Genomic DNA, 8,113 nt, shown 5'->3' on the forward strand with positions numbered 1-8,113 from the left:
AACAACAGCAAAGTCAACGATGACTGTTCTTTTCTGTAAAAATTCCAATAAATGGAATGTAAGCTTTTTTTCACAAAGTTAAGGAAAACAGTGTTTATCTTTAAAGCATGAATTCCTTGAGCTGATGGATTTCTATAAAAAAACAAGGAGGAAGGAAAAAGAAGTCTAATGTTCTTCAAGGAATAATACAAGTTTGGTAAAAACAAATACTTCACTTTGAAGAATAGTAACTAAGTTAAAAAACAAAGTTCATTAATTTTATGGAATAATCTTATTTTGAAATAAACACCATCACTGCATTAATAACATTGTTCTATGCTAAAATCTGATGTGAATGTTACTTCATAAAGTAGTACCATATGCTACTATTGTTATGTTGACATAATAATAGTATCTTTACACACAAAAAAAAACATTCACTAATTATAACAGCAAAATAATAAAAACATTTCATTAAAGTAGTGTAATAACGATATAGTTACACTGTAAACAATAACTTGTGACCAAACAAGATAAAAACAGGAGTGTATAATACCTCTTTCCTGTATCAGATGACAAAAAATGAAAACAAAATGACAACCACATTACTTATCAGCATCATTTTCCTCTAATACATATACAAAACATAGCAAAACCACATTACGTAGGCAAGATAAACATAACATTTCAAAACAGTATTTTCATCACCTTGTCCAACAGAAAACTAACAACTGTACCAAACTCTCTTACCTTGGAAGGAAAGAAAGATGTAAATTCCAAATTTGTCAGCATGATTGATAAAATGAAAGTTCCTTTGAACAGGATAAGGAAAAATATGAAAACATCAGGAACATCGTTGGGTACTATACAACCACCCCCTTCCATTGTACTATTATAGAGTTTGCATTCAACTGCAAAAAGACATGGAGCTGAATAATTGTGTCAGAACTCTCACTCGGGGTACAGTAACAGTTGTGAGCCACAGGCCAAATAGTGTTTATGTGAATGGGGTCGTCATTATCCATGTGAAGTAACTATTAATAATAATAATAATAAAAAAAGAGACTAAAATGACATTTTCTTTCAGGAATTACACTCTCATTTTTTGGTCTCAAAGATTTAAGCAAATAAGAATTTATACTGATTTTTTTAAGGGATATCATATAGTAATTAACACACACTACAAGTAATAATGTTATACCAAGCATACAAAACAATATAATAAAATTTAATAATGCACATAAAAGAGAGCTGCTGTAATATTAATATCTGTAACTACAATAATGTTGTTTTTTAAAGTATTTTTACGTGCAGTGAAATTTTTTATGTTCAACAGAAACAAAGAATTCAAAATAAAAAGGGTCAGAACACACAGCACATAAAAATAAAACAAGTGCTTAAACTACTGTACAAACAAGCATTACAAGCTGTTGTAGATATTGTCCTTTTATTGATTCCTGACAAGAATGTTAATATATTCGAATATTTGTCAGTAACATGTTTATTATAACTTGGTGGAAAGTTGGTAAACCAACCCATTGATTGACTAAAAATAATCGTAGTATCGTGATCGTACTCCTAATAGATGGCCTAATGTATGCTGAGAGACAGCATGTATTAATATATTTTAATCATGTTACCCCAACATTTGTAGGACTTCTATTTTAAAAACATTTTATAACACTATAATCTCAGCTTCAGCCCATGTTTAACCTTTACCTTATTAGTTACATAACACGGCCTTTCTTATCTATTGACATATTCTTCTGTGTTCTGTTACAATATAAGCAATTACCTTCTCACATCAGGATACAGACATCTTATGGGATATTCATATGGAATGAGCTACATAATTCCTTTTCAATTCTGATTTTTCTTAATATTTTGTGCTTATAATTCTCAAAAAACAGACATTATGCTCCCAACAGTCATGTACCCACTAGACTATTCTTAACTATACAGATGATGCTCTTTATAATGGTTTATGTTTCAACTCTTTATCTCATCTGGTTTTATTACAAACATAGGTATTAATAATAAATGTATATCCAAATTTCAGTTACCTGTTAGAAGATCTGAGAATATTCCACAGTACATATTTCACAAAACACTGTATGATTTCATGATGGAATTTCAATAACAGAGTATCAGCTTTATAAATGAATCTAATGACTTAGGTACATTACAAAATACTGTAAACTTACTTTTTCAACAGCTTTGTAAATAAAAATGATAGATATAGGTGTGGCAAAGTGTTCCTCAGTAAACCAAGTGATGTAACACACCAAAGCACTGGCATCAAAAGCCACTAGTGCAATTAATATACCTGATGTCCAGAGCCCAATCCACAGACAAAGAGGCAAATAATCTGAACCGTGATCCCTTTAAAGAATAGTATTGTGTCACTAAAAGCATAAAATCTTTATTAAAATGCAACTGAAGAAATTACTACAATTATCTGCAACCTTTTCATATAAACTGTAAAAATGTTTAAACAGTTTCTGAAAAAATGAATAACCAAATCTTTAAAGTACTGGTCAAATAGCTGTTTGTTCTCTGGATCATAAAATTTCAGTTGGTAGTTTAGCAGAAAAATGACATTCAAAATACAATTGCACAAGAAACAGAATTTTTTAAACATTCAATATGAAAGCTAAATTCAGCATTCAATATCTAATATTGATTTCTTTATACTGATTATCTTGAAAAAATATGTTGTTTAATATTAAACAATAGTATTTTGTATCTGTTTAATTTTGAACCCTTCAGGCTTAATACAACAATCAGATTATCCTTATTCTAATCTGTGACATAATCTGGGGCAGCCAGTGGATCACGATTTGGACAAGTAAAAAGTGGGTTTAAAGCTCATCTACACCTAGTCATTATATCCTTGAAATGAAACTATACTCACAACTCGTTTCAGTCTATTCAGAAATAAAATGTATGTGAGATAGAAGCTGGAGGTTAACTTATTCCACCTGTGCTTGACATGCTCTTAAGGCATGTGAAGATCTAACTTTAATTTGCCGATTAGCATATCCATTTTATTTGACAACAAAATAGACTCACCTTGATAATATAAAATTAATGCTCATTTTGTTCAATGATAAAAGCTTGCACAAATCTACAGAAATCATCCAAATGATAATTAAACTATTACATAACCATAAAGACAGTCTAACACCCTGAAATAACTCATCTTAATTTATTCATTGGTAATGCACAAATATATACATATATAAATCATCCAATGAATTAGAAAGTCAGTGTATTCTGCTGCAAATCATAATCAACCAATCTAAAATTTAGCCTGGCAGTTTGTTTCATGATCCAGAAATAATTATGCCAAAACATAGATTATTTTTATAATCATTCAGCATTAAACCTGAGAGCACAAAATCACTTTTATTATTTTAACTGTTCCTTAACACAGAATATACTCATTGTTACAAATACATTGTCATATAATTGTGTCAACTGAACCTTACAGTACTAAAACTAGTTTTATTAATTTTTTCCATAACATGAAATCTGTTCATGGTTATAACTTACTTGCTATCTAATCACACAACCTCAACCTAAATTAACTGTTGTTATTTTGTACCAATACAGAAACTATTCAACTAAACGTTAACATTTTCTTACACTGAAAATGCATTTCCAATAATGCTTACCTTTGCTGACACTTATAGCTATTACTTGATTGCCAGGGTTTCTTCCTTTGCCCATCTAAGCATTGGTCTGATATGTTTTTCTTGCTTGCTTCCAGTCCTTTATGTTTCACTTTATTGCCCTTCGTTTGAGTGATCTTGTGACATTCTCCACCTATCAATACACCCTCTATATTAGTAATGTATATAAGCACCTCATTAAGATAACGTTATAACGACTTGAAGACTGATTCCAACACCAGCTTCAAGTGGGGAGAAAGTGGGGGATTGTCAGCAGAGGTAAATATTATTGAAAAACAAATTATCAGTTTAGAAAAATGTTAATCTCCTAATCATAGTTATATCTGCTTCCACATAGCTAGAATCCCACACTGAAAGATAGAGGGGCCTGAAAGATAGGCAGTATCCATGTGCACAGAGCAAGGATGTACCAAGATAAAAATGGTACCAAATGGGAGGAACAGGACAACATCTAGAACAGGTATTTGCCTTCATCCTGAAGGTAGTTCATGTATTGATGGTGGAAAAGTACATGAGTAATCATCACAATAGACCAGCCCTAAACAGATAGTAGATGTTCCACTACTCACCATTGGAACAGTGAGCCACATAACACCTCAGTGCTCTGAAAAAACACAAATGATTTGGGTCTGGTCAGGTTCATACATGAAAAATAGCTGGCAAATGAATTTGCAAAAAAGGATTTATCTGCTTCCTTAGGTACGAAGAGTCATTGGAAGAAAATACCTGTCAGGAAATAGCAAGACAAAAGTGTGCACACTCCAATCACTGATGCCTACATGCTAGCAGCAACAAAAAATACTGTAAGGGAAGATTTGAACATAGTACATGAGGCTAAAGATTTGAATAGATGTTGAGATAAAGCATGCAATATCACCTTAATATTTCTCTTTGGTAAAAAAAAAATGATATTTGGGATAAAGAGCTCTTAATGTTCTGAGAAGGCTAGATAGTACTGGATGTTCAAATACTTTCCAATGTTTAGTATATAAAAGAGTAGTCAATAAAGCTGCCTTAGATAAAGTGACACCAGGTGAAGCTAGACCTTTGTCAAGAGCCAGGTAAAAAAACGAGACATAGTGGACACATTTGGGCAAAGCAAGTTCAATTTCCTCATGAGACAACATTGGCAGTAAGTGTGCCATTTTTATTGATAGATTGAGGCAAATACAAAGCAACTTTACAATTTAAACCCTGATGCAAAGGACAGTATAACTTCCATGCATGAAGTCTGAACTTGGGAATGCCAGACCAGGACTGCCTCAATAGACACAGCCAAAGATGAAGTGACAGAGCTAGACATTCTTGAAGATACTGAAGAATAAGGAACAACGCTTGGGTCAGCCAACCTGGTGCTACCAACAGTACTCAATAATTAGTGGATCAAATTATAGCCAGAATTCTGGGTAACAGATAACCTGAGGGAAAAGGCATAGAGATGCAATCCTGCCCAATTTTGACTAAATCCATCTGTCAAAAAACCCTGAGGATGAAGTACTGGAAACCAAAATGTCTGTAGTTGAGAGTTCTATTGAGTGGCAAATGAGTTAATAATCAAAGTCTCAAACTGAGAGTAAGTCCACCAGAAAATCTCATAAAGGAGCATCCATTCAACTGGGCTGAGAAAGTTGATCTGATATATAATTAATCGTCCATGGAATATGGCAAATAAGGAGTCTGACAGAATAGGAGTAAGCTAAGTAGAGAATACCCAAAGTTCAAAACAAATGTCCTAAAAATGTATGCCTCTTTAACAGCAAATCTACAAGACCACTGTATAAATGTCAGAATGGATCACAGTAACTTTCCCCTTCAATAGATCAAGACCTTGAACCATTGCTTGTTGAACAGCAAAAAGTTGTAAAATATTGAGTGTTGGTCTGATCTAAATACCACTCAAGATCTAAGATGATATTAATGGTTGTAGTAAGTGATCCATTGGTTGCTCAGTTAGTGAGGTATAAGACTGAAGAAAGTGATAAAATACCAAACTAACACTTTGATGGGCAAAGAGAAACCCTGGCAGTCAAGATATAGCTATAAGTGCCTGTAGAAGTAAGTATGTTTTGGAAACCAAATTATTACATAACCATTAGAGTTTAACTTAACAGTATAAAACTACTTTTTATTATACCATACACACATAAATGAGCTGTACAACTTTTTAACCACAATGAATAAATCTTGCAGAATCTAAATTATTCACAAAACTTACAACAAAAAAACAGCAAATATAAATTCAAAACACACACACAAGAAAATACAAAACATACCTACAAAATGAAAAAAACTATTGTTTCAAATTCCAACACTGGTCCTGTACTTTCAAGAATGTTCAATGGCTACCCACTAAATAACCCATACAACAGTCCATTGACAGCTCCAGTGAGCAAACTCTCCATGACAGCCTGAAAAAAAAAGTATTGCTATGTTTAAGATAGTTTTCAATAAACTTTGAGGATGGTAAAAATGAAATGTTCCTCATGTTAGTTGGTGTTTTGTTTAATCAAATATTGTCTAGATAAGATAAACGAAAAAAAAATCTTTTAAATAAAGGATTAATTCAAGAAATAAATGTTCCATATAATCCAAACAATAAAATGATGCATACACACAATTTCATTTTAATACAATTCTAATTATTTCTTTTTGAAACTAAACATTCTCGGGGCAAGTTAATCATAAATATACAAACTAAAAACCCATCAGTTGCACACTGACACAAATAAATGATTATTGTAAGTATCCCTTCAGCCTTTATATATACATGTAAAAGTTTTATCCCAAACACATTCAATTACATTAATTTCTATAAAACTTTAGTTTGAAAGCAAGCTTAAAAAATTCCATAAACAAAAATCAGCCATGCCCACAACATGAGCAATTTTTCAACACAACTAAAGAACTCTATAGATTGTACAAACTGAATAACAACTTCGCACAACATTTAGTAACAGAAAAACTAAATTAAAGATCAAAGTTCATGAAGTGATTGAACTAACCTACAGTACAAACTGTTTATTCACACATTTAAAGTAATAGAATGCTTGAAATTTTTCATTATACAAATAACTGAACAAACAACTTAACCTCTTCATGGCACAACTAGAGTATCAAACAGTCTGAGCAATTTGAGTTTGATTATTTTGTTACACAAGGAAACTATCCTATATCTCACAGTACTTCATTTTGCAACTTACACTATTTCACAGTGAAAATATCAAACAGTTTAATTTATCATGTAACACAACTATCAGATAATTTAAAATGTTCCATAACTCAGTCAAATCATCCCATAATTTAAAGTATTTCATAATGAACCTATTTGGCAGCTTCACTATTTTATTAACAACTATCAAGCAGCTTGACCAATTACAAAACAGAAATATCACACAATTGAGCTGTTATATAATACTACTATTGGAAAAACATGAGCTATTTCATAAAAGAGCTATACTTGTGTCATGTAAAAATTCAAACTAAGACCGCTTGTGTTGCTACAAGGATTAATGAGAACATATTTTAATGGTAAACAAAATGTGAAAAATATATTTTATTCATATGGTATATTATGGTTATATTAAGCTCTTTGATATACTATGTTCTGATAAAAAGTTGTTTGATTTGTCATTAACTTTTGCACAAATTTGTTTGCAGGTTATTCACAGTAACCATTCTTAATTTTAAAGTGATAATTTCTAGAGTGGAAACAGCTATTTAAATATTACCCACCACCAACTATTGGGATATTCTTTCCCAATTAATAAGAGGATTGACTATCACATTATAAAGCCCTCATGGCTGAGAAAAAGGAAGCATATTTGGTGAAGTGTTTCAACTCCATGCCAGGCCCTTGACCATGAGCCCTTCCAACCTTATGGAAGGAAAAATATTTTTTTTCTTTCACCTTTTATTATTTAGAAAATCCTGAAAATAACTGTCCTATTAGATAGTAAAATTATTACCTCTTCATGGCTAGCCTTCTAACAAAAAGTCTGTACTCAAAGTTCATTCTTTTAGAGTGGTTTTTCTGAAACTAGTGTTCAAGTTTCTTATCTGTCTTTCTTTTTCACATCTAATAAAAGTTTGAGACAGAAATAAATTCAACATTTCAACATTACATTACTTTGATTTTTGTTTTAATAATATTTTAAGTGGTAAGCATAAGGAGGTCAAGAAATGATCAGTGAGTGGAATATTTATTGATACAACTGTGAGAAAGAAGGAGAGAGAGAGGTGAAGCAGCTGAAACACAGAGATAAAAAATGGTGGGATAATTATTTCTTTATATATAGTATTCCCCTCAACATGCAACACCACATATTCCAGGGTTCCACAATCCTCAGCTCTTACAACAATATCAATTTTTCATTATCATCTCTCTCATGACATTCCAACAGTGACAAGAAAAGGTCTTCACCTGCAGTTTAAATTACAAT

At 31.7% G+C, this 8,113-nt stretch overlaps 1 long non-coding RNA gene across 1 annotated transcript; it reads right to left on the reverse strand.

The window, feature by feature from the left end:
* Positions 1-391: 391 nt before the first annotated feature.
* LOC143227074 (uncharacterized) lies at positions 392-6,068 on the reverse strand. The gene is made up of 3 exons (XR_013014855.1): positions 5,948-6,068; positions 2,184-2,361; positions 392-1,013 (listed from the first exon to the last, which is right to left on the reverse strand). It is a non-coding gene; the product is annotated as an uncharacterized LOC143227074 (long non-coding RNA).
* Positions 6,069-8,113: the final 2,045 nt, after the last annotated feature.

The sequence above is a fragment of the Tachypleus tridentatus genome, chromosome 9 (assembly GCF_004210375.1).
Source record: "Tachypleus tridentatus isolate NWPU-2018 chromosome 9, ASM421037v1, whole genome shotgun sequence".
NCBI lineage: Eukaryota > Metazoa > Arthropoda > Merostomata > Xiphosura > Limulidae > Tachypleus > Tachypleus tridentatus.